Raw genomic sequence first — 27,951 nt, 5'->3', positions numbered from 1 at the left:
TGCCAGCTGTCTAGGAAGAAATGTTTACATTATTATAAGCAGGGCAATGAAAGGTAGATTTGGAATTGAGAGGCAATATATTGATTTCTTGCACAGCCTATTATTTTGACTACTTAGCTTCCATACGCACTTTACACACATTTGAGCTCCCATATAACAATGAAACAACTCGTTTCCACCTAACAAGATACAGCTATGTCAGAGGGTGAAACTCTTACCCTTGTTCTAAAATGAGGAACGAGGACATGCTCAGCCCTGATAGTCACTGTATCCATTGCTGGCTATGCTTTTGTTTGTTTGTTTGTTTTTGTAATAGAGTCGGGGTTTCGCTGGGTTGCCCAGGCTAGTCTCAAACTCCTGAGCTCAAGCAATCCTCCGGCCTCAGCCTCCCAATGTCCTGGAATTATAGGTGTGAGCCACTGTGCCCATCCTGCTGGCTGTTTATCAGTCCTCAAATAGAAGTTCCAGCGGCAGAGGGCCAAAGTCATGTGATGGGAGCTGGGGGCTTGGAGTTCTGAGGGAAGAGGAGTGAAATATTGGGGGATGTGGCAGTATCACTGACAGTGAGGTTTTTTGGAAACTTTTTTGGTCTGATTTGTGAGATTGATATTGTCCTTAATGATAAGGAAACAGAAAATGGCAGAAGTGAAAACTGAAAATGGCAAAGTAAAAAAACTGTCTTCTCTATGGTGGAGAATCTGTTTCAGGAAAGGTGAAAGAGACTAGAAAGAGGCTAGAGCACCAAAACATTAGAATTGAGTTTGTACGTCAAATTGAACTTTTCTATGATAAGAGTAATATTCAAGAGTTTGTTAACCTACTGAAAGAACTAGCCTTACCTGGAGAACTGACTCAGAAGTTGTGATTTTGAATTTATACAAGTTGAAAAGTCATGAGAATCTTACATTGGCGCTAATGTCCTCTTGATGTATTGAAGTGGTAGTAGTAAGAAGACTGACAGACTTGGTAAAAAGAATGTGATCTTACTGTTCACCAACTTGCCAGCTATTCTGATGAAAGTCGGTATTGAAGATTGTCTTCCTATAGAAGTTGAATATAATGAAGTATCATTTAAAGGATGTGACTGTTACAGAAATTTACTTCTTGTAAGAATAAAAATACAACATATATGGGGTTACAACTGATCAAAAAAGAGATCACAGCAATTGGACCTAGTAAGTACCACCACAGAAAGAGAAACAGTTGCCAAATATGAAATAGTGGATGGTACACCAGTAAAAGGTGAATCAGTTCCAATAAGACTATTGTTAGCAGGATATGACCTAACTCCAACAATGAAAGTTATGAACAAAAAAGTTTCAGTAAGGTACTTTTTGAATTTAGTGCCTGTTGATGAGGAAGACAGAGGGTACTTTAAGTAGCAGATCATTTTATGGAGAAAAGCTCCTGTAAAACTGAGGAAACAGAATAAACTTTCACCAGTGATTTGAACCTCCAGAATCACAAGCATCTGCTGAATAGCCTGAAATATACTGAATACGATGAAAAAGAAAAACAAAACTGTCATCATTGAGATTAAGTTAAACAGGTTAAAGATGACTGCAGCATGTGGAGGGGCAAAATGGCCATAACTCTGCCTGGGCACGGTGGCTCACGCCTGTAATCCCAGCACATTGGGAGGCTGAGGCAGGCGGATCACTTCAGATCCCAAGTTCAAGACTAGCCTGGCCAACATGATGAAACCCCATCTCTACTAAAAATGCAAAAAGTTAGCTGGGCATGGTGGTATGTGCCTGTAATCCCAGTTACTTGGGAGGCTGAGGCAGGAGAATTGCTTGAACCCAGGAGGCAGAGGTTGCAGTGAGCGAAGATCGCACTGCTGCACTCCAGCCTGGGCAACAGAGCAAGACTCCATCTCAAAAAAAATAAAATAAAAATGGCCAAAACTCAATTTATATTCATCTTCCTTTATCTTACAGCACAACATTTATTTCATGATATAGCAAAATGTCTTCATGTATATACATTTCTTTTTATTTATTTATTTATTTTTATTTTTAATTTTTTTTGAGACGGAGTCTCACGCTGTCACCCAGGCTGGAGTGCAGTAGCGCAATCTTGGCTCACTGCAAGCTCTGCCTCCTGGGTTCATGCCATTCTCCTGCCTCAGCCTCCTGAGTAGCTGGAACTATAGGCTCCCACCACCACGCCTGGCTATTTTTTTTTTTTTTTTTTGTATTTTTAGTAGAGACCGAGTTTCACTGTGTTAGCCAGGATGGTCTCGATCTCCTGACCTCGTCATCCACCTGCCTCGGCCTCCCAAAGTGCTGGGATTACAGACATGAGCGACCGTGCCTGGCCACTTTTTTTTGTTTTTCCTTGAAAATCGCAGTTTGCCCAGGCTGGAGTGCAATGGTGTGATCTTGGCTCACTGCAACCGCTGCCTCCCAGGTTCAAGTGATTCTCCTGCCTCTCAGCCTCCCAAGTAGCTGGGACCACAGGTGCGTGCCACCACGCCCGGCTAATTTTTATATTTTTAGTAGAGACGGGGATTCTCCAGGCTGGTCTTGAACTCCTGACCTCAGGTGATCCACCCGCTTGGCCTCCCAAAGTGCTGGGATTACAGGTGTATGAGTCACCATGCCCAGCCACCTTCATGTATATACATTTTTAAAAGTGCTTTCTTTGAAATGCTCGAATTTCCTTAAACTGCCTTTTTTTTTTAACTGCACCCTTTGATGATAAGCATTCAGATATGCATCAGCATAAGCATTAAAGATTTTCATGTGGAAGAAAACAAAGTTCCACTGACTAGCTTGTTAACGAAAGTTGTATTATAAATCTAATTTCGAGCCGGGTGTGGTGGCTCACACCTGTAATTTCAGCACTTTGGGAGGCTGAGTTGGGTGGATCACGAGGTCAAGAGATCAATGACCATCCTTGCCAACATGCTGAAACCTTGTCTTTACTAAAAATACAAAAATTAGCCGGGTATGGTGGCGCACGCCTATAGTCCCAGCTACTTGGGAGGCTGAGGCAGGAGAATTGCTTGAACCCGGGAGGCGGAGGTTGCAGTGAGCTGAGATCTTGCCACTGCACTCCAGCCTGATGACAGAGGGAGACTTGATCTCAAAAAAAAAAAAAAAAAAAAAAAAAATTAGCTGGGTGTGGTGCACATGCCTGTAATCCCAGCTACTCAGGAGGCTGAGGCAAGAGAATCACTTGAACCTGCAAGGCAGAGGTTGCAGTGAGCCAAGATCGCACCACTGCACTTCAGCCTGGGCAACAGAGTGAGACTCGGTCTCAAAAAAAACAAAACTAAACTAATTCTAACTTATAGTAATGGGAAGAAGGAAAGAAGAAAATGGTTAGAATATACAAATAAATATCAAATATAATAGAGAAAGTTCATTATTCTCATTTCTGTGATTGGTAATGAGGCCATAGTTGATATCTAGGCTTCTTTCTTCAGTTACCTATTTCATGTTTCCCTTGCCCTCAGCATGAACCTCAGCTGGTTGAGGTTCTTTACCTGGTGAAATGACTCAAACTTTTATTCCCTTATTAGTCCAGTCCTTTTTTGGTTGCTGTAGTTTTCCATTAATCTTTATTTTTGGCATGGAAGTATTAAGAGGTGCCTTAGATAATCCCTTGGGTTTCAGACATAGTCTTCCTTGCTTTCACTGTGTAGCAGCAACCCAGTTTCCCCTTGACAATTGGGCTCAATCTTTCCCAACCAGTAGGTTCAGCCTGTTGGTTCAGTGGTGTAAGGAGTCCCAAATAGCCAAGTGGCAGTCTCATCTTCTAATGCAATTAAACCATTGTTGTGTATGCTAGTAGATATATTTCCTGCTTAGGGACTAACACTTCCAAGCCAGCAGAACTCAGTTGTTAGGAGTGAAAGCAAAAATTCAGTGAGTAGATTGCTAGATATAATAGTGAGTGGAGCCACACACATTTCTACCCTTTGATTCCCAGACCTGCATATTCTGACTGTGGGAGGAAACAGCACCATGTAAGGGGTCTCTGATTGAAATCATTACCCCATCCTTTCAGGGTGCTGTCTCCCTGAAACTGTAACTTAGTCTTCAGTAATCAATTCCCTATTTTAATTAGGCCAACCATTCTGTGTGTTTGGGTGTGACAATACCAGTTAGGTCCATAGACATGAGCCCATTTCTGCATTTCTTTACTATGCAATGACTTTCTTGGTCAGGAGCAATGCTGTGTGGGCTTGGCATGGTGGCATATGCCTGTAACCCCAGCACTTTGGGAGGCCGAGGCAGGAGGATCACTTGAGTCAAGGAGTTTGAGAGCAGCCTGGGTAACATAGTAAGACCTCGTCTCTATTTAAAAAAAAAATTTTTTTTTGGCCAGGCATGGTGGCTCACACCTGTAATCCCAGCACTTTGGGAGGCCAAGGTGGGCAGATTGCCTGAGGTTAAGAGTTAGAGACCAGCCTTGCTAACATGGTGAAACCCCATCTCTACTAAAAATTAAAAAAAAAATTAGCTGGACGTGGTGGCGCACGCCTGTAGTCCCAGCTACTTGGGAGGCTGAGGCAGGAGAATTGCTTGAACCCAGGAGGCAGAGGTTGCAGTGAGCCAAGATCGTGCCACTGCACTCCAGACGGGGCGACAGAAGGAGACCTCGTCTCAAAAAAAAGAAAAAAATATTTTTTTTTTTTTTTTAAAGAAACAGCCGCAATGCTGTGTGGAATGTCATGGTGGTAGATTGGGCACTTCTATATAAGTTCATGGGTGGTGGAACTGACAAAAACATTATAGGCAGAGAAGGCAAATCTGTGTCCCGAATACATGTCTATTCTAGTGAGGACAAATCTCTTCCCTCACCCTTGCCCTCATTCCCCATAATAGAAGTCCAGCGTAATCAGCTTGCCACCAGGTGGTTAGCTAGCCTCTGGGAAATGGTGCATATTCAGGGCTCAGAGCTAGTCTGTGCCATTAACAGATTAGACATTTAGCAGTAGCTTTAGTCGGGTCAGCCCTCTTTAGGGGAAGACCATGTTGTTGAGCCCATGCACAGCATTCATGATCATTTTTTCTTTGGGTTTATTGAGCAAGCACTCTGGTAGCTGTGGAAAGTGTCTCACATTGATATTCATGAAGTACATCATTTTTTCAGCTTGCTTATTAAGAGCCTCCTCTACAGTGAATGCAAATGATTATTCACATGGTACACAAATATCTTCACAGTCTGTGCCTGTTCTGAGAGTTTCATCTGCATATCTTTCCCCCAGATTTCCTTGTCACCATTTCCTTCCAAATTCCTAATTAGCCAACAAAATCCTTAATAATTGTTCATAAATCTGTGTAAATCTCTGCTTCTGGCCATGTCTTACCTCAGACAAAAGGGAAAACCAAATGTACCCCTCAAAGTTCTGCCCTCTGAAGGGAAGATTTTTCTTCATCACCGCTTTTCATCACTACCTCTTTAAATGGGGCTGTGGTGCTGCAGCTGTCTACTTTTGGACGATACTGGCATGTTGTGCAGAGCTATGTGTAAACCAGACTTGAGTTTTTTCTTTCCCTAGTCAGCTGGTCATGTGGAGCTCTCAGAAGGCCATTGACTTGGATTGAGGGAGAGGAAGCAATGCAACAAGAGTCAATGCTGAAGTCTGAGCTACCTGCTATGTAACTTACTCATATTTTTGGACCTGCTTGAAATTTTTTTTTTTAAACATATTTTTCACTTGATGATAGATCGTGCTGCACATACCAAGCTAGACTACATAGGTTGGATAACATCTAGTTCATGATGAGAAGCTCAGGCCACGTGGTCACATTATGTCCCATGGTTAGGCTATTGGTCTCTGCCAAGACCGAGTAGCAAGCCTGAAACTATTTTTTGAAAGGCAAATACTTTTCTGCAAAAGAGGGCATAGATTTTCTCAAAATTCTAGAAGTGTGGGCTATGATTCTCTTATTCTTGCTTGCTAAAGGCTCCATTCAGCATCCCTATTTGCCATGGACACTTCAGGTATCATTGGATCTGCTGGATCATAAGGCCCAAATAGCAGAGCAACTTGAACCACAGCTTGAACCTGCTTGAACCACAGCTTGAACTTGAATCTTCTCTTGCTCTGAAACCCACTCTAAACTGTCAGCCTTATAGGTAACTTTGTAGCTGGGTTGAAGCCTACCAAACATTGTACCCTCTTTCTCTTTGTTGGTGATGTTAATTACAGCAACTTAATCACCTTGGAAGGGAAGTTTTGACATGTTTTGAACAATTGAATCCTGACATTTCATTGCTGCAGTGGGTCTCTGAATTTTTGTGGGGTTCATCTCGCATCAACTAGTTTGTGTATGTCTTACTAAAGCATCTAATGTATTTGCTATTTGCTGTTTATCAGACCCAATTAGCATAATGTCAGTATAGTTGACTAGTGTGTGTGTATGTGCTTATTTATTTATTTTTTGGAATGTCACGATATCAAGATCTCTGTGGGCTACATTATGGTAGGAGAATGGCGTAGCCCTGAGGCTAGATTCATAGGCACATAAAAAGCAGGTAAAAGTAATGTGCTTCTGGTGGTTCTTGCAGATTTGTATGAAGAAAAAGGCATTATTCAGGTTAATAGCAGTCTACCAAGTGCCGTGACCCATGTTGATTTGCTCCAGTAAAGATGCTGTATCTGGGGCATCAGCTGCAATTGGAATCATCACCAGATTAAGTTTATGATAGTCCATGAGTTTATGATAGTCACTAAGATCCATCTGACTTCTACACAGGACAAACTGGCAAGTTAAATCAAGATATAATATGTATCACTACCCTGTTTCTTTCAAGTCTTTGATGGTAGCATTAATTTAAGCTCTTTAATTCTTGAGATGTGGTATTGCTTCTGGCTTAATATCTTAGTAGGGAGGGGAAGTTCTGGGGGCATCCACGTAGCCCTTACTATTAAAATGACTCTTATCAGTTGGGTCAGAAAGCCAATATGGGACTTCTGCCAATAGCCAAGTATGTCTGTTCCAAGTATTTATTCAGGAACTGAGGAGATAACAACAAAGTAGGTCCATTGTACTATGGGGTCCCCTGTGAGGTGGACTTGAGCTAAGCATTTCATCTATTACCTAACCACTGTCAGCACTCACTTTGACTGATAGGCCACAGTAGCATTTTGGGTCCCTAGGAATTAGTAATCTCCGAAAGGTCTGGGTATTTCCTTTTCTCTAATCCATAGTCACTCTAGTAAATGGCCTTTGGGGAAACTTGGATGAGGATTTACAGTATGTACTTGTACTTGTGGTAACGCTACAGGTTATTCCTCAGGGGACCTGGGCTTGTTGATTGACTTGGGTCTGGAAATTAGATGAGAGGTCAAAACTTTTCTAGTCAGGTTTTTACTACCAGAGCTGGAGTTTTTTTCAGTTGTACAGATGAATCTGTTTTGGTAGGCTGCTTGTGGAATACTGTGATCAATTACTGCCAAAGATCCTGGTGGGCCAAGGTGTTCTGATTACCAGTACAACTCTACTGTCTTTATAGTAGATGTTCCCACCTTGTCTTTGGTGATTACATGCTGCTACTTGGCCTCTGTTATTAGAGGATCCTGTTACTCCTTTGAATCAGGGAACCCACTTAGTGGTGGCATTTCCCATGGCCAACCTGGGGGTTGTGACAGAGACCTTAGGGACTGTAAAACCTAAAATGTTTATCTGTGGCCCTTTATAAATAAAGTTTGCCAACCCACGTCTAGAGGAACAGGGACACACTGCAAAGGGGAGCAACCACAGAGCTTTTCAAGGATGAAGGTGATCCCCTCACTAATGCATTTCTGTTTTGTTGTTGTTGTTGTTGTTGTTTTTGGAGACACGGTCTCACTCTGTCGCCCAGGCTGGAGTACAGTGGCGTGATCTTGGCTTACTGCAACCTCTGCCTCCTGGGTTCAAGCAATTCTCATGCCTCAGCCTCCCAAGTAGCTGGGATTACGGTTGTGCACCACCACACCTGGCTAATTTTTGTATTTTTAGTACAGTCAGGGTTTTACCATGTTGACCAGGCTGGTCTTGAACTCCTGTTGTCAAGTGATCCACCTGGTTCAGCCTCCCAAAGTGCTGGGATTACAGGTGTGAGCCATCTTGCCCAACCTCACTAATGGATTTCTTAATGCCTGAGTGAAAGGATTATTTTCTGGGCTTTTTTGTGCAACGTAGGTTACACATGAAAAATCCATTTCAACATTTCTATCTCCCTAAGCTTTTGAATTGCCTCTTCTACATCTTGCTAGGGAAGCTTTGGCATCTCTACCTCATTAAACATAGTGGACTCTTTTTTTAAAAAAAAGTTTTATTTGTTTATTTAGAGACAGGGTCTCACTCGGTCACTCAGGCTGGAGTGCAGTGGCGTGATCATAGCTCACTGTAACCTCAAACTTCTAGGCTCAAGTAGTCCTCCTACCTCAGCCTCCTGAGTAGCTGAGGCTACAGGCATGTGCCACAGTGACTGACTAATTTTTTATTTTTTGTGGAGATGGGGTCTCTGTATGTTGCTCATTCTAGTCTTAAACTTCTGGGCTCAAGCCTCCTGCCTTGGCCCAGATTACTGCTGAGATTACAGGTGTGAACTGCACCCAGGTCTTTTGTTGTTGTTGTTTTGTGGGGGTTTTTTTGGTAAGTTTTTAAAGTCCTGTTTATTGAAGTATGAATTTACATTCAGTAAAATTCACCCAAAGATTTGACAAATGCATAGTCATACCATACTCAAGATGCAGAACCATTGTAGAATCATTCTAACAATTCTCTCCTGCCGCTTTGTAATCAACCCCTTTTTGATCCCAAGGAACTAATTGACCTGCTTTTCTGTCAAAAGTGTCAAATTTAATCACTAAAATGACCTGCAGTATCATGGGAAAATGTGTAAGCATATAAAATACACAAACCAATTTTTTTTGTATTTTATTTATTTATTTTTTGAGATGGAGTCTTGCTCTGTCACTCAGGCTAGAGTGCAGTGGTGCGATGTCGACTCACTGCAACCTCTGCTTCCAAAGTTCAAGTGATTTTTCTGCCCCAGCCTCCCGAGTAGCTGGAACTATAGGCATGTGCCACCATGCCTGGCCAATGTTTGTATTTTTAGTAGAGACGGGGTTTCACTTTGTTGGTTAGGCTGTTCTCGAACTCCTGACCTCGTGATCCGCCCGCCTCAGCCTCCCAAAGTGCTGAGATTACAGGCATGAGCCACCATGCCTTGCCAGGGACACATGTTTTCATAGGAAGTTGGTGTAGAGAGATGTGTTTACAGGAACAAGTACATTCAGTATGATAATAAATCAAGTGTTGTGGGAGGTAGAATACTGAAAATATTCAGTATTCTGAATTTATAGTATTCTGAGTTTACAGCTCAGCTACTGCCAGCTTAACCTGTATTATGGTCTCAGAGTAGTATCCTGCACCTATGGCCACTCTGAGACACATCCAGCAGAATTTCTGGTTGAAGCAAAACAAGTGTGCTATGTGATCTTAAAGTTATCTCCTTCCTGCTGGAGACTTCCTTCAAATGCCTTGGTGTTTTCAAATATTGTTAGAGGGCTAAACTCAAAGTCTTCCAAACATTGTAGGGATGTCAAATATAATTATTTTTGTTTTTTTAATTGAGATGTGTTTAAAGCCTTTTTTTTTTTTTTTTTTTTTTTTTTTTTGGTGACCGAGTCCTGTTTTGTCACCTAGGCTGGAATGCAGTGACACGATCTGGGCTCACTGCACCCTCTGCCTCCCGAGTTCAAGCAGTTCTCCTGTCTCAGTCTCCTCAGTGGCTGTGATTACAGACATGCACCATCACACCTGGCTAATTTTTGTGTTTTTAGTAGTGATGGGGTTTCACCATGTTGGTCAGGCTGGTCTTGAACTCTTGGCCTCATGTCATCCATGGGCCTCAGCTTTCCAAAGTGCTGGGATTATAGGCGTGAGCAACCGCACCCAGCCTAAAATATTATTTTAAATCAGGAAAGGTTAGTGGGCTTTTTGCTAGTTTAATACAGTGGAGAAAGACGCTAATATGGTTGGATATGAACATTTGGATCTGTTTAATTATAAAAAATGGAGTTGGCTGAAAATCTGAGAAAGGAGTAGGCTTTCCCCTGTCACTTTTTTTTATTGAAATACTTGTATTTTTATTTTGAAAGATTTTTTTTTCTTCTTTGTTTTTGGAGACAGGGTCTTGGTCTGTTGCCCAGGCTGGAGTGCAGTGGTTCTAACATAGCTCACTGCAATCTTGAAATCCTGGCTCAAGCAATCCTCCCACCTCAGCCTCCAAAGTAACTGGGATGACAGGTGTGCACTATCATGCCTGGCTAATTTTTAAAAATTTTTTTGTAGAGGTCGGGGTCTTGCCATGTTGCCCAGGCTGGTCTCTAGTGCTTGGGCTCAGGCGATCCTCCTGCCTCCACCTCACAAAGTGCGATGATTACAGGTGTGAGCCGCCATGCCCAGCTTATTTTGAAATAATTTCAGGCCGGGCACGGTGGCTCAAGCCTGTAATCCCAGCACTTTGGGAGGCCGAGGCGGGCGGATCACAAGGTCAGGAGATCGAGACCACAGTGAAACCCCGTCTCTACTAAAAATACAAAAAATTAGCCGGGCGCGGTTGTGGGCGCCTGTAGTCCCAGCTACTCGGGAGGCTGAGGCAGGAGAATGGCGTGAACCCAGGAGGCGGAGCTTGCAGTGAGCCGAGATCGCGCCACTGCACTCCAGCCTGGGCGACAGAGCGAGACTCCGTCTCAAAAAAAAAAAAAAAAAAAAGAAATAATTTCAAATTTATAGAAAAGTTGAAAGAACTTTATACATTTTTCCAGATTCAGCAATCAATACGATTTTACCACAACTATTTTAGCATTCTGTAAGATACGTATATATATGAATATACACATATTTTCCTTGTCACCTTTGTTTTATCTATTAATCTAAGATGTTCCCACATGCGTTACTTATAGTGTCAGTAGTAATTGGTATCCCTGTGAGCATTAAAAAAAATAAATAAATAAAAAGATAAAAACAAAACAGTGGTAATTGGCAGGGCACAGTGGCATGTACCTATAATCCCTGCTACGTGGGAGGCTGATGTGGGAGGATCACTTCAGGCCAGGAGCTCAGTCAAGTCTGCAGTGAGCTATGATTATGCCTGTGAATAGCTACTGCACTCCAGCGTAGGCAACAAAGTGAGACCCCCATCTCTAAAAATAAATAGAAAAAAAAAGTTTTTAATTAAAAAAAAAACCTGTCAATAGTAAATGAAAATATCACATTCAGACATTTTCCCCTTTCTTTTCTGTGAAGCACCTTTGCCAGCATTAATTTTTCTTAATTTTTATTGTGATACCATTTTAACATCTTTATGATTAAGTTTACCTCTTAATGAGATACTATATTGTGTATTTTTTCATTTTTCACACAGCTAAGCTTCTATCCCAAAAGCATAATGAAGCCTGAACTTTGTCTTGAATTTCTTGACTTTCTTCAGGGAATGGGGAGAGGGAAGAATGGGGCTGGAGGAGGCTGGAAGAGTGAGCCTGCACTGGAGTATATTGGGATTTGGACTAACAGACTTTTGAAACTGAAGAGGAGTTTAGAGACCAAATACTAGCACAGCCGTTAGTAAAGACCCCCAAAGAGCTTTTGTTTATGAGGGTTATATCTATTTATCAAATTAAAACTAGAGAAACCTTAAAAATACTTATTATTTCATTAAAAAAAGTAATATAAACAATATTTTTAATGAGAAGTATAGTTTCAAAAATGAAAGAGGTTAGTAAGAAGAGTGGTAGTGTTTTTGCCTTTTTTTTTTTTTTTTTTTTTTTTTTTGAGACGAAGTCTTGCCCGGTTGGCCAGGCTGGAGTGCAGTGGCGCAATCTCAGCTCACTGCAACCTCTGCCTCCCGGGTTCAAACAATTCTCCTGCCTCAGCCTCCTGAGTAGCTGGGACTACAGGCACACGCCACCTATGCCCAGTTTTTTTTATTTTTATTTTTAGTAGAGACAATGTTTTACCATGTTGGCCAGGCAGGTCTCGAACTCCTGACCTCTTGATCCGCCTGCCTCTGCCTCCCAAAGTGCTGGGATTACAGGCGTGAGCCCGCTCCCGGCCGTGGTTTTGCTTTTAAAAATCTTTTTAATGTCTGTCTTAATAGAACACAGCTGTATTTTTATATCTGCCTCTGCATTCAGTCTGTCACAATATGTTGTTTGGGTTGCAGTGTATGAAGAAAATGCTTTTCACACAAATATGTAGTTAGGAAGAGGAATATTTTGACAGTTTTTTTCCAGGTAACTATGGATATCTTATTTGATTTGACATCAAAACTTCACAAATGTAGTTTCTTTTTTTCTTCTTCTTCCTTTTTTTTTTTTTTTTTTTTTTTAAGAGATAGGGTCTCATTATGTTGCCCAGGCTGATCTCAAATTAATTTCTGGGCTCTGGCCAGGCGCTGTAATCCCAGGACTTTGGGAGGCCGAGGCGGGTGGATCACCTGAGATCAGGAGTTTGAGACCAGCTTGGCCAGCATGGAAAAACTCTACTAAAAATACAAAAAATTAGCCAGATGTGGTGGTAGCTGCCTGTAATCTCAGCTACTTGGGAGGCTGAGGCAGGAGAGTTGCTTGAACCCGGGAAGTGGAGTTTACAGTGAGCTGAGATTGTGCCATTGCACTCCAGCCTGGGCAACAAGAGCAAAACTCTGTCTCAAAAAAAGGAAAAACAATTCCTGGGCTCAAGCAGTTCTCCCACCTCAGCCTCCCAAAGTGCTATGGTTTATAGGGGTGAACTACTGCACTCAGCCAAGTGGTAGTTTCTTAAAGGTTATTTGCATTGGGGAATCTGAAACCATATCAATGAACTTTTTGTACTGTTATTTAAAATCCATCAGTCTATCTTGCACTTGGAATGGATCATATGTGACAGAATCAGTCTAGTTTTGATATGTAGGTATCTACTTGATTAATTAGTTCTTTAAATGTTTAGCCATTGCCTTTTCTGTAAATGCCTTCAATTTCAGAGATAGAAAACTGAGCCCTGTCCCTTCCCCATTCTACTTTTATAGGAGAACCAAAGTCTCTAGGGATGGTCAGTGGTAGGGGTAAGGATTGTTTCTACTGCATTATGTAAATTGCTTCTTGTTTGGAATTTCATTTTCCATAGTTTTACTGAAATAGACTCTCTGAGTAGATTGCAATTATGCTAAAAAATTTATTCTGAAGGCTGTTGTTTCTACAGGGGAGTTTGCCTGCTTCTGCTGTGTGGTTTTTAGAACAAAATCTAGGTCAGCAGTATTGAATAAAAATGTGGGAGTGAACCTCTGGTCAAACACGCTCCTTAATAATACTGATGGCGGGGGAGTGGTGATTCTGAACTTTGCTGTTGAGATAGCTGCTCCAGGCTGTGCTGTACCCTGTGGAAGGGAATAACCAGCAAAATTCTGCATCTTAAAACCAGACTTGGGCCAGGCATGGTGGCTCACAGCTATAATTGCAGCACTTTGGGAGGCCAAGGCGGGCGGATCATCTGAGGTCAGGAGTTTGAGACCAGCCTGACCAACATGGTGAAACCGTGTCTCTACTAAAAATGCAAAAATTAGCCAGGCATGGTGGCACACACCTGTAATCCCAGCTACTTGAGAGGCTGAGGCAGGAGAAACGCCTGAACCTGGGAGGTTGCAGTGAGTGGAGATCGTGCCACTGCACTCCATCTTAGGCGACAGAGTGAGACTCTGCCTCAAAAAAAAGAAGAAAAAACAAACAAAAAACAGACTTTCATGCTCCTTCTCCAGGAGGGGTGAGGAAAACGTACCCACTTCTCTGATTAAAAACTATTTTTTGATAAAGAGGTGGTTGTTTAAGGAAAAACAAACTATTTCTTTACAGTTTCTTACCAAGAGTAAGAAATATAAGCAGAATCACAGAGTTTTTAATGTTTATCTTAGAAATGATAGGCTGTTGTTTAAATTATTTTGGAATTCCCTATGCTTTGAAAAAAAAAAAAGTATTATGTCACCAACCTTATGCTCTTTATACTAAATGCAAATCACTTTCCAAGAAGTGTGGTGTATAGTGTGAATTTAACTTACATCATTCAGTCCAAATAACAATCTTGTGATAATTTGATAGCCACTTATTTATTGAATACTATTCTGTCCCATGCAGTGAGCTAGGCATTGTGAGGAAATAAAAGTAGTAAAAGCACAATATTTTCTTTTTAAACATTAATGAATTCACCTACTAACATGTGAAACAATGAACATTTTAATGATAAATAGAATACTTAAAGACTTTTTAGGCCGGGCATGGTGGCTCAAGCCTGTAATCCCAGCACTTCGGGAGGCCAAGACGGGTGGATCACGAGGTCAGGAGATCGAGACCATCCTGGCTAACACGATGAAACCCCGTCTCTACTAAAAAATACAAAAAAAAAAAACTAGCCAGGCGAGGTGGCAGGCACCTGTAGTCCCAGCTGCTTGGGAGGCTGAGGCAGGAGAATGGCGTAAACCCGGGAGGCGGAGCTTGCAGTGAGCTGAGATCTGGCCACTGCACTCCAGCCTGGGCGACAGAGCGAGACTCCGTCTCAAAAAAAAAAAAAAAAAAAAAAAGACTTTTTAATTTTTTACCAAAAGACTAACAGGAAAACATATGCTTAAGGACTATAAATTCTTTCCCAGTAACAGTGATTGGTAAAAGAGCTAAGTAGTGGAAAGTAAGCATTAAAGTCATCAGAGAGGTTCTATGGAAGCTATGAGGCCCAAGTCGTGGCTTTGGAATTGGATCAGGGAGGAGACATTTCAAGCAGGGGATCAGTGATCTCATGAGCAAAGGCACAGGACAGAGTGGGGCACAGGCTCTAGCAGGAGCCATGAGGGGATGGCCTACTTACTACATGGCTTTCCTGTTGGAGTAGTAGGGAACAAGCCTGGCATGGGTTCATTTGATGGGTGAGGAACGCTATTAGATTAGCATCTAACATTTGCCGTAATAATGTTTTGTGTTGTTGAAGCCCTAAACACATTGTCTTTATTAGCTTTGAAATAGATGGGTAGGTGCACCTTCTCTAAACAGGATATGACTTGAAGATAGGTGGAATGTTCTTTACTTACCATAATCTTAGAACTGAACAAGTATCTTTAGAGGTCATTACTGTAACCAAGAGAGATGAAAGGGCTGTCCCAAATTTACATGGTCAGCCTGTGGCAAAGCCAGGATTAAGAACTCAAATATGGGCCTGGTGCGGTGGCTCATGCATGTAATCCTAGCACTTTGGGAGGTCAAATCAGGAGGAATGCTTGAGCCCAGATGTTCAACACCAGCCTGGGCAATATATGGAGACCCCGTCTCTACCCCCAAAATAATAATAATAAATTAGAAGGGCATAGTGGCACACATCTGTGTCCTTAGCTACTGGGGAAGCTGAGAGGGGAGGATTGCTTGAGCCCAGGAAGTTGAGGCTGCAGTGAGCTGTGATCACGCCACTATACCTGGGAAACAGTCAGGCCTTGTGTCAATTAACAATTCCCTTTTTTTTCTCTCTCTCTCTCTGTGAGACAGAGTCTAGCTCTGTCGCCCAGGCTGGAGTGCAGTGGCACAGTCTCGGCTCACTGCAACCTCCACCTCCCAGGTTCAAACAATTCTCCTGTCTCAGCCTCCTGAGTAGCTAGGATTACAGGTGTGCACCACCATGCCTGGCTAATTTTTGTATTTTTAGTAGAGACAGGGTTTTAGCATGTTGGCCAGGCTGGTCTCTAACTCCTGACCTCAAGTGATCTGCCCGCCTCTGCCTTCCCAAAGCGCTGGGATTACAGGCATGAGCCACCGCTCCCAACAGAGATCTTGTCTCAATAAACTAAAAGTAAGAACTCAAATATGTCTGCTGGTGCCCAGCTACTCTCTCCCTCCTTTCCATTTTTTAGAATATTTAATAATAAAAGAAGAAAAATGACCGAGTGCAGTGGCTCACGCCTGTAATCCCAGCACTTTGGGAGACAGAGGCGGGTGAATCACCTGTGGTAAGGAGTTCGATACCATCCTGGCCAACATGGTGAAACCTCGTCTCTACTAAAAATACAAAAATTAGCCAAGCATGGTGGCAGGCGCCTGTAATCCCAGCTACTCGGGAGGCTGAGGCAGGAGAATCACTTGAACCCGGGAGGCAGAAGTTGCAGTGAGCTGAGATCATGCCATTGCACTCCAGGCTGGGGTACAAGAGCGAGACTTCGTCTCAAAAAAAAAAAGAAGAAAAAGGAAAAGCTGTTCTTGAAGGTAGCCAAATGTTCTGAGATTGATTCCTAGCTTCAACCCGAGAACATCAGAAACATCTTTCTCCTATAATTTTCTGATTAATTTCACTGCAGTAATCCAGAATGAGGTTGTTTTATTACATTTGTGTTTTGTGATTTAAGAACTAAGACAAATATATTAATCCTATGAAAAAACATATTGCTTTTAATATTTTTATTAATTTAAAAAGGTGTTTATCCAAGTTTTATCACCTTTTCTTCCCCTCTGCTCAGTGTGTATGCCACTTTTGAACCTTCCTGAAGATGCTGTGGTTTGTTCTTTGATTCATTGTCATTTTTCTGGTTTAGACAAGTGACAAGTACTTTCGTCTACTTAAATGACCAAGTATTTCATCTGTCTAATAACTGCTGAGTCTTATTTGTAAGTTATGTTTTACCACGTTTTTGAGAATTATAAAGGTGAATGGATAAGTCAGAAGTCTCAGAATTAATTTTAAAATTAAAATGGGCTTTAGAAATTATGTAGCACAATTTTTTTTTTTTTTTGAAATTCTGGATGAGTAGTCTAGCTCTAACAGTCTTAAGGTCACACCCAAAGTTAAGTGGCAGAGTCAAAATTAGAGCCTGGATCTCCTGATTCTGTTTTCTTTTTTTTTTTTTTTTGAGATAGAGTTTCGCTCTTGTCACCCAAGCTGGAGTGCAATGGCGCGATCTTGGCTCACTGCAACCTCCACCTCCCAGATTCAAGCGATTCTCTTTCCTCAGCCTCCCGAATAGCGGGGCTTATAGGAGCCCGCCACCATGCCTGGCTAATTTTGTATTTTTAGTAGAGATGGGGTTTCACCACATTGGTCAGGCTGGTGCCAAACTTCTGGCCTCAAGTGATCCACCACATCGGCCTCCCAAAGTGCTAGGATTACAGGTGTGAGCCACCATGCCTGGCCTCTTTCTGTCCTTCTTCTCCTTCTTTGTCTCTCTCCCATCCTCCTTTATCCCCTTCTTTCCTCCCTACACCTTCTTTGGCTTCATTCTCAGGCAGTGTCTTTTAGGGTTGAGAAAGATGGCCACTGGCAGCTGTATTCTTAATTTTATATTCTGATAGAAAATTCTTAATTTTTTTTGAGGTATATTCCTAGTTGTTGTTGTTGTTGTTGTTGTTTTTGGAGAGTAAGTCTCGCTTTGTCACTGCAGCTGGAGTGCAGTTGTGTGATCTCAGCTCACTGCATCCTCTGCCTCCTGGGTTCAAGCAGTTCTCCTGTCTCAGCCTCCTGAGTAGCTGGGACTACAGATGCACGCCACCACACCCTGGCTAATTTTTGTATTTTCAGTAGAGACAGGGTTTCACGATACTGGTCAGGCTGGTCTTGAACTCCTGACCTTAGGTGATCCGCCCATCTCAACTTCCCAAAGTACTGGGATTACAGGCGTGAGCCACCATGCCCAGCCAGCTCAGTTATATTCTTATGGTTCAATATCTAAAATGTCTGTATATCAAGTTTCTCCAAAAGGACTTTGGGCCTGCTTGAATCATAAGTCTACTTGTTTGGTGGAGAAAGCAAAACACCAGGAACAAATAGAGGAATGGGATGGTTCCTAGGGGTGAGTTTCCCTTTAGAAGGCATTCAGGCAGACAAATCTTAAGTTTCTATTTGGCCTTTGAAGCTCTAGCTGCCCTTTATGAAGAACTGCTGTCCTCCATAAATGTGTTTCATCCAAAGTGATATGCTCCTGGTTTTCCCATTGGAAAACCAATGGGAAGTTAGGGCCTGCCCATGGCCCTAACTTCTATTTTGCTTGCTATGTGTCTTCCCCACTTTGTCTCTTTCTCTGTTTCCCAGCTTCATTTAATTACATCCTTCTATATTTCTAGATTCAGTTAAGTTCTAGTCTCCTACAGGAAGATCCTAGATCATCCCACGACTGTATTATGTGACTGTTCTTTAAACTCCTATAGTAGCACTTACTGCATTGTAGACACTTATCCTACATAAACCATAATGGTTATTGTAGGATTAGCAATAATTTAGCATGTTTCTCATAATTTCTAAGCACTTTCACATATCTTCTCTCAGCCTTATGAAGTAGGCATTAGATATGAAAACTAAAGCTTGCAGAGATTTACATCACTGGGCATGTCTTAAACTCTCAACTAGACTAATACTTGCTTCTGTGTTTTCATAGTGCCTAAGCATAGGGTAATGGTGGTGATGGTGGTGATCTAAGTTCCATGACAGCAGGACATTTCATCATTTGGTTTACTGCTGAATCACTAATGCCTGGAGTAGCGATTGACAGTAGGTGCTTAAATTGGTAAATGAATTATCTGGACAAATGTGGCATGGTTTAAACTTTAGAGGTTTGGATTAGGTGATCCTCTAGGTTCCTTTCACTTTAAAGTTCTGAGGTTACCACTGGGAAAAACAAAACAAAACAAAACAAAAAAAACAAAGAAAGAGCTGAGTGTGTGAAACAGAAGGAGTCACTGATTCATTTGTTAGTAATATGTAAATTATGAGCAGCACTAATATTGTTTATAAGAAAGCAGACTGGGCCAGGCACGGTGGCCTGTAATCCCAGCACTTTGGGAGGCCAAGGTGGGTGGACTGCTTGAGCCCAGAAGTTGAAGACCAGCCTGAGTAACATGGCGAAATCCTGTCTCTACCAAAAATACAAAAATTAGCCGAGCGTGGTGGCACGTGCTTGTAGTCCCAGTACTCAAGAAGCTGAGGTGGGAGGATCATTTGAGCCTGGGAGACGGACTTTAGGGTGAGCTGAGATCAAGCCACTGGATTCCAGCCTGGGAGACAAAGGGAGACGCCGTCTCAAAACTGTACACCATCAGTATACAGCAGATACTAAAAGGTATTGAAAGGGTAGAAATTTGACTGGGGAAAAGTAAGGTTCAAAGTAGGGGAAAACCCTAATCACTTTTTAAAAAAAATTATTTCATATGTTATGGTGCTGTTGATTCAGTGCTGCCTGTCACCACCAGTAGATTAGCTCTTGCTGTCCTGTCCCTCTCTTTACCCAATGCCTGAGTCTGTTGCTTCAGTCAGCCCTGAGATTTCTTCTCCAGCAGTGTTTAAAAACAAGTATGTGTGACCTATGTAAAACTGGCCTTACATATCTGCTGAAATAATGATGAATACATATATAAAGTACAGAAAATTAAACTACATAATTAACCCAGTTTCACCACATTCAGCTCTGGGGAACCTACTTGTGTTGAAATGCCATTTAAAATTGACTTTTGGGGCCAGGTGCAGTGGCACATGCCTGTAATCCCAACACTTAGGGAGGCTGAGGCAGGCAGATCACTTGAGTTCAGGAGTTCAAGACCAGCCTGGCCAACATGGTAAAACCTAGTCTCTACTTAAAATACAAAAATTAGCCAGGTATGGTGGTGCACGCCAGTAATCTCAGCTACTCGGGAGACTGAGGCTTGAGAATTGCTTGAACCCAGGAGGTAGAGGTTGCAGTGAACCGAGATCACACCACCACACTCCAGCATGGGTGACAGAGCGAGACTCTGTCTCAAAAAATAAAAAATAAAGTAAAATAAAATAATAAATGAAGTTGGCTCTCTTAAAGAAAAAGAGAGGACAGAACAGAGAAAGTACACTGGCGAGGCTGGGCACGTTGGCTTACACGTATAATCCCAGCACTTTAGGAGGCTGAAGTGGGCGGATCACGAGGTCAGGAGATCGAGACTATCCTGCCTAACATGGTGAAACCCCGTCTCTACTAAAAAATACAAAAAATTAGCTAGGCATGGTGGTGGGCGCCTGTCATCCCAGCTACTCGTGAGGCTGAGGCAGGAGAATGGCATGAAACCGGGAGGCGGAGGTTGCAGTAAGCCGACATCGTGCCACTGCACTCCAGCCTGGGCAACAGGGCGAGACTCCGTCTCAAAAAAAAAAAAAAAAAAAGAACACTGGGGAGAGACCAGAAGGAGTGAGGTGAGGGGGGACTTCAAGGGGTTAGAGATGATACATTTAAACCTCCAGAGGTGCTTAGACATAAATGTACAGGGCCACATTTCATTAGAAGTTGACATAGGGAATAACCGTGTACAGAGCATGTCTAGTCCATTGTAAGCTGTTATTGATGGAAGACAATTATGATGATCAGTTTTCATCTTTAAAAAAACACTTGTGGGCCAGGCGCAGTGGCTCACGCCTGTAATTCCAGCACTTGGGGAGGCCGAGGCGGGCTGATCACAAGGTCAGGAGATTGAGACCATCCTGGCTAACACGGTGAAACCCCGCTTCTACTAAAATACAAGAGATTAGCCGGGCATGGTGGCAGGCACCTGTCGTCCCAGCTACTCGGGAGGCTGAGGCAGGAGTGCATAAAATTAGAAAAAGTCTCTCTTCTGACGAATTGATGTACTTCCCTTTCTCCTAACTTAGAACAGAAGAAGCCTCTCAGTTATGTGCAGGACAGCACCCATGACCCCCAGAGAGAAGCAGCTCCTATTAGAGGCTCAGATTGACATAAGACTCAAGAGACTTTGTCATTTACAGTGTTCACTCTCCCTTCAACAGATAAGTTTCTTAGGGATCAAGTGTTTTGCTTATATAAGAAAAGTTTTAGGCCAGGTGCAGTGGCTCATGCCTGTAATCGCAGCACTTTGGGAGGCTGAGGCGGGTGGATCACGAGGTCAGGAGATCAAGACCATCCTGGCTAACACAGTGAAACCCCGTCTCTACTAAAAATACAAAAAATTAGCTGGGCATGGTGGCGGGCACCTGTAGTCCCAGCTACTTGGGAGGCTGAGGCAGGAGAATGGCGTGAACCCGGGAGTCGGAGCTTGCAGTGAGCTGAGATCGCACCACTGCACTTCAGCCTGGGTGACAGAGCAAGACTCCATCTCAAAAAAAAAAAAAAAAAAAAAAAAAGTTTTAGTTACAAAACAATAATTCAGATATCTTAGTTGAAAGTCTAGTTCAGGGCTGGACACAGTGGCACACGCCTGTAATCCCAGCACTTTGGGAGGCTGAGGTGGGCAGATCATGAGGTCCAGAGTTTGAGACCAGCCTGACCAACATGGTGAAACTCTGTCTCTACCAAAAATACAAAAATTAGCCAGATGTGGTAGTGTGCACCTGTAATCCCAGCTACTCAGGAGGCTGAGGCAGGAGACTCGCTTGAGCCTGGGAGGCAGAGGTTGCAGTGAGCCGAGATGACACCATTGCAGTCCAGCCTGGCGAGAGAGCGAGAATCCATCTCAAAAAAAAAAAAAAAAAAAAAAGGCCGGGCGCGGTGGCTCAAGCCTGTAATCCCAGCACTTTGGGAGGCCAAGACGGGCGGATCACGAGGTCAGGAGATCGAGATCATCCTGGCTAACACAGTGAAACCCCGTCTCTACTTAAAAAAAATACAAAAAACTAGCCGGGCGAGGTGGTGGGCGCCTGTAGTCCCAGCTACTTGGAAGGCTGAGGCAGGAGAATGGCGTGAACCCGGGAGTCGGAGCTTGCAGTGAGCTGAGATCCGGCCACTGCACTCCAGCTTGGGCGACAGAGCGAGACTCTGTCTCAAAAAACAAAACAAAACAAAACAAAAAGTATAGTCTATTATCTCCCTTGTATTCTTGCAGACATTAAAAATAACTCAAAATGTCTGAGATCCTCTAGGGAGATGTTCCTAAAGACATTCCAGATTATGCAAAATCTAGAAATAATTATCTTGTTTCATTCCTCTTTTTACATCTTTCACCAAGACACTTCATGTAAATGAAATCAGATTTAATTGATTCTTTGAAACACAAAAATAAAGGGCAACCTTCAAGTGGAAAGCTTGCACTTAGAGGAGGCCTGATGACTTGGCTAGTAATAAACAAGGGATAGTCTTGCCACCTACTTTGCAGTTTGCCTTGAGGTAGGTGCATTAGCCATGGGTCCTTTTATAGGTACTCTGTGGCTGAGCCTTCTCCTTTCCCAGGGATACCTTCTGTAAGTCCTGGTCTGTTTTTCCAGCACAAGGTAGTAGGGAAATTTTAAACTGTAGTACTGGGGCTATTCAGCCTCTCAAAACTTCCTTCAGAATTCTTTACTCATCTCACTTTCATACCCTTGTCCTCCCTTCTCCACAAAAGTTCATATCCCCTAACAAGGAAGTGTGTAGTAAAAACAGCTTTTATTGGGCCAGGTGTGGTGGCTCATGTTTGTAATCCCAGCACTTTGGGAGGCCAAGACGGGAAGCCAAGAGTTGAAGACCAGCCTGTGCAAGATAGTGAGACCCCCTCCTCTACAAAAAAATTAAAAATTAGCCGGGCAGGGCCGGGCGCAGTGGCTCACACCTGTAATCCCAGCACTTTGGGAGGCCGAGGTGGGCGGATCACAAGGTTAGGAGATTGAGACCATCCTGGCTAACACAGTGAAACCCCGTCTCTACTAAAAATAGAAAAAATTAGCCGGGCGTGGTGGCAGGCGCCTGTAGTCCCAGCTACTTGGGAGACTGAGGCAGGAGAATGGCATGAACCCAGGATGCGTAGCTTGCAGTGAGCTGAGATCGTGCCACTGCACTCCAGCCTGGGCGACAGAGCGAGATTCCGTCTCAAAAAAGAAAAATTAGCCGGGCAGCGTGGCATATGCTGGTAGTCCCAGCTACTTGGCAGGCTGAGGTGAGAGGATCGCTTGAGCCAGGGAGGTCGAGGCTGCAGTGAGCTATGATCACACTACTGCACTCCAGCTTGGGTGACAGAGTGACACCCTGTCTCCAAAAAAAAAAAAAAAAGGAAAGAAACTTTATTGAGGTGTAATTTACATACCCAAAAATTTACCTATTGTAAGTGTGGAAGTAAATGATTCTTAGTAAAATTATGAAGTCAAAATGATTCTTAGTAAAATTATGGAATTGTGCAACCATAACTGTAATCCATCTTTAGAACATTTTTTTATTACCCTGAAAGTTCCCTTGAGCCCATTTACAAAGCCAGTCCCTATTCTGACCTACAGTTTCAGGTGACCACTGATCTGCTTCCTGTTATCGTTCTGTATGTTCTAGAAATTTCGTATAAATGGAATCATGCAATATATATTCTTTGGTGTCTTGCTTTCCTCACTTAGTATAATGCTTTTGAGATTCTTCTGTACGAAAATTTAAAAAAATAGCCAGATGTGGTGGTGTGCACCTGTAGTCCCAGCTATTCTTGAGGCTGAGGCAGGAAGATCTCCTGAGCCCAGGAGTTTAAGGTTATAGTGAGCTGTGATCGTGCCACTGCACTCCAGCCTGAGCAACAGAGCAGGACTGTCTCAAAAATAAAAACAAGAAAAGATAGCCAAGCATGGTGGTGTACACCTGTGGTCTCAGCTATAGGTGTCTCTTGCAGAGGCAAGAATATTACTTGAGCTCAGGAGTTTGAGGCTGCAAAGGAGTATGATTGCACCTGTGAATAGCCGCTGCACTCTAATAGTCTGGGCAATGTAGTGAGACCCCACCTCTAAAAATAAAGTAGCAGTTAAAAATGGATACAGGGCTTAGGCAGACACATCTCCAAAGAAAACATACAAATGCCAGATAAATACATGAAAAGATGTTCAACATCATTAGTCATTAGAGCAGTCCAAATCAAAACCATGGTAAGATGCCACTTCTTACCACATCTAGGGTGACTACGATAAGAAAAAGATAACGTGTTGGTGAAGCTGTGAAGAAACTGGAGTCCTCATGTATTGTTGTTGGGATTGTAAAATGATGCAGCCATTTTGGAAAACAGTTTGGCAGTGTCTCAATATATTAAACATAAAGTTGCTTTATGACCCAGCAGTTGTACTCCTAGGTATATATCCAAGAGAATTGAAACATGCTCCCACAGAAACCTGTACATGAATGTTCATAGCAGCATTATTCACAATATCCAAAAAGTAGAAACAACCAAATGTCAACTGATGATAAACAAAATGTGGTGGATCTACCCAGTGGAATGTTATTTGGCTATAAAAAGGAATAAAGTTCAGATACCATACTACAGCATGGATGAACCTTGAAAACATTGTGCTAAATGAAAGAGGTCAGTCACAAAAGATGACACATTGCGTGACTTCATTTATATGAAATATCTAGATTAGGCAAATCCGTAGGAACAAAAAGTAGACGAGTGGTTACCAAGGGGTAGGGGAAAGTGGGAAAGGAGAAAAGATATGGGATTTCTTTTTTGGAGTAAAGAAAATATTCTGAAGTTAACTGTGAATCTGCTAAAAAACCTTTGAACTCTACTTTAAAAGGGTGAATTTTGTGAATTATATTCAATAAAGCTGTTATTTAAAAAAATAAAGAGGCTGGTCCAAAGGTAGTGAGTTATCTCAATTGTTCACAGTTAGTTACAGATTGAACTCCACATTCCACTCTTTCCCTGCTTCTCACTGTTGTACTTGACTAGTCTTTAAAAATACAGGTAGAGCCAGGCACAGTGGCTTGGGGAGGTTGAGATCAGAGAACTGCTTGAGCCCAGAAGTTGGAGACCAGCCTGGGCAACATAATGAGACCCTGTCTCTGCCAAAAGAAAAAGAAAAAATGTGTTTAAATTAGGCAGGTGTGGTGGCAAGTGCCTATATTTGTAGCTACGTGGGAGGCTGAGGTGAGAGGATTGCTTGAGCCTGGGAAGTTAAGGCTGCAGTCAGCCATGATCCACACCACTTCATTCCAGCCTGGATGACAGAGCAAGACCCTGTCTCAACAACAAAAAAAGAGCACCTTTAAGAAAAACAAAAATAAATAAAAGGAAACCACCAAACTACCATTTTACACATTCTCAAAATTGCTCCTGTCAGTCTTTTTGTACAGCCTTTTTTTAAAAATAGAGTCTTTCTGTCACCAAGGCAGTAGTGTGATCACAGGTGACTGCAGCCTCTACTTCCCAGGCTCAAGCAATCTTCCCACTTTAGCATCCTCAGTAGCTGAAACTACAGACACTCGTCACCATGCTTGGCTAATTTTTTTTTGTATGTTTTTGTAGAGACAGGGTCTCACTATGTTACCCAGACTGGTCTCAAACTTCTGGGCTCAGGTGATCCTTCTGCCTCAGCCTCCCGAAGTACTGGGATTACAGGCATGAACCATTGTGCCTGGCCTGATAACAGCCATTTTAGTGGTTGTGTAGTCGGATCCCATTGTAGTTTTAATTTGCATTTCCCTAAGCACTGATGGGCTTCATTCATGTGCATATTAAGCATTATATATTTTCTTTGGTAAAATGTCTACTGAATATTTCAGCCTTTTTTTTTTTTTTTTTTTGAGACAGAGTCTTGCTCTGTCGCCCAAGCTGGAGTGCAGTGGTGTGATCTCCACTCACTGCATTCCGCCTACCAGATTCACACCTTTCTCCTGCCTCAGCCTCCTGAGTAGCTGGGACTACAGGCATCATCTACCACGCCCGGCTAATTTTTTCTTGTATTTTTAGTAGAGACAGGATTTCACTGTGTTAGCCAGGATGGTCTCGATTTCCTGACCTCGTGATCCGCCTGCCTCGGCCTCCCAAAGTGCTGGGATTACAGGCATGAGCCACTACGCCCGGCCGCCAAGTTTTAAATTGAGTTGTTTATCTTATAATTGTATTGTAAGAGATTATAATCTCTTCTACATACAAATCTTTTATCAGATTTATGATTTGCAAATATTTCTCAAAGTCTATGACTTCTCTTTTAATTTTCTGTAATAGTATCTTTGTTGTTGTCTTTTGTTTGTTTTTGTTTGTTTGTTTGGTTTTGTTTTTTGAGTCTCACTCTGTTGCCCCAGGCTGCAGTACAGTGGCGCAATGTCAGCTCACTGCAACCTTCGCCTCCCAGGCTCAGGCGATTCTCCTGCCTCAGCCTCCCGAGTAGCTGGGAATGCAGGCGTGAGCCACCAGGCCCAGCTAATTTTTGTAATTTTTAGTAGAGACGGAGTCTCGCCATGTTGGCCAGTCTGGTCTCGAATTCCTGACTTCAGGTGATCCGCCCAACTCAGCCTCCCAAAGTGCTGGGATTACAGGCGTGAGCCACCATGCCTGGCTGTTTAATAGTATCTTTGAAAAGCAAAATTTTAAAATGTTCATGATGTTCAATTTATGTATTTTGTCTCTTACAGATAGTGCTTTTGGTGACATGTCTAAAATCTTTGCCTAATCCAAAGTCACAAAGATTTTCTTTTTAACTCTTTTTTTTTTTTTTTTTGAGACAGAGTCTCTCTGTCTACCAGGCTGGAGTGCAGTGGCGCGATCTCGGCTCACTGCAAGCTCCGCCTCCCGGGTTCACACCCTTCTTCTCCTGCCTCAGCCTCCCGAGTAGCTGGAACTACAGGCGCCCACTGGCACGCCTGGCTAATTTTTTGTATTTTTAGTAGAGACAGGGTTTCACTGTGTTAGCCAGGATGGTCTCAATCTCCTGACTTCATGATCCACACGCCTCAGCCTCCCAAAGTGCTGGGATTACAGGCGTGAGCCACTGCGCCTGGCCTTAACTCTTGTATTAGGTCTTTGTCTTGTCTTTTTTTTTTTTTTTTTGCATAATAAATTAGCAAGTGAACTACGTTAGGTCTCTGATCTGTTTGGAGTTAACTTTTGCATATGGTACGTGGTAAGTGTCCAATTGTTTCTGTATCATTTGTTGAAAAAAAAAATTTGTTTCTGGGTTTAATATAATTATGTTGAATTATATTATGTTTGTAGATAGCCAGTTGACCCTAACTTTGTATGTTTCTCTCTGAACCTGTTCTGTTCCATTTATCTAAGTGTGTTGTCATTACCACACTGAGTTGGTACAGTCTTGCTCTGTCACCCAGGCTGCAGTGCAGTGGTGCAATCTTCACTCACTGCAGCCTTCCCACTCCCAGGTTTAAGTGATTCTCATGCCTCAGCCTCTGGAGTAGCTGGAATTACAGGCATGCACCACCATGCCCAGCTAATTTTTGTATTTTTGCTAGAGACATGGTTTCACCATGTTGGTCAGGCTGGTCTCGAACTCCTGACCTCAAAGTGATCTGCCTGCCTCAGCCTCCCAAAGTGTTGGGATTACAGGAGGTGAGCCACTTCTCCCGGCCTGAGTTCGTACATTTATAATAACTTTTGAAATCAGGTTATGTAAGCCCTTCAACTGTTTTTCTTCAAAATTGTTTTGGCTTTTCTAGGTTTTTTGCATTTTGACATAAATTATGGAATGAGCTTATTTTGTAATTTCCTCAATATATTGGTCATTTTCAGGATTACCATCTTAACAGTATTGAATCTTTCATTCCTGAACATGTTATATCTTTCCACTTATTTAGGCTGACTTTTATTTTTTATTTTTATTTTTGTAATTCCAGTGCCCTGAAATGGTTGCTTTTGACAGTTTTATCCTTGTTCTTTCATGTGGAGAAATCGCTACCCTCTTCATGCCTGCATAACCTAGAAGTCACTCTGTAGTGCTTTTTTAACTTTAATGACCTACTTTATTTCCTTCTATCTTAAAGGTTTTTTTAGTGGCAGAGTCTTGCTGTGTTGCCCAGGGTGGAATGCAATAGCTATTCACAGGTGCAATCATAGTGCACTACAGCCTCAAACTCCCAGATTCAGGCAATCCTGTCTCAGTCTCCCAAGTAAATGGGGCTACAGACGCACCATTGCACCCAGCTCCTTTTATCTTTCAATTAAAAGAAAAAAGCTTTCTTGTAAGACGCTAACTACATAGAAATTTTTATATTGTACTAGCTGTAATACTTTGTAGAAATTCCATTGTAGTATAGGAGAAAACTGTAATACCTTGTAACTTTTGATTTCTGTCTCTATTTTAA

The 27,951-nt window shown here is 42.5% G+C and overlaps 1 protein-coding gene and 1 pseudogene across 45 annotated transcripts in view; both read left to right on the top strand.

The window, feature by feature from the left end:
- LOC139360820 (vacuolar protein sorting-associated protein 26A pseudogene) overlaps window positions 1–27,943 on the top strand; it is a 37,874-nt pseudogene extending 9,931 nt beyond the window's left edge.
- LOC105480390 (microtubule associated protein 4) overlaps window positions 1–27,951 on the top strand; it is a 230,273-nt gene that overhangs the window by 125,076 nt on the left and 77,246 nt on the right. The gene's annotated exons all lie outside the window — the stretch shown is intronic.

Source organism: Macaca nemestrina, chromosome 2 (genome assembly GCF_043159975.1).
Source record: "Macaca nemestrina isolate mMacNem1 chromosome 2, mMacNem.hap1, whole genome shotgun sequence".
Lineage (NCBI taxonomy): Eukaryota > Metazoa > Chordata > Mammalia > Primates > Cercopithecidae > Macaca > Macaca nemestrina.
Note: the sequence above shows the minus strand (reverse complement) of the source record. Positions and strands in the feature narration are given on the sequence as shown.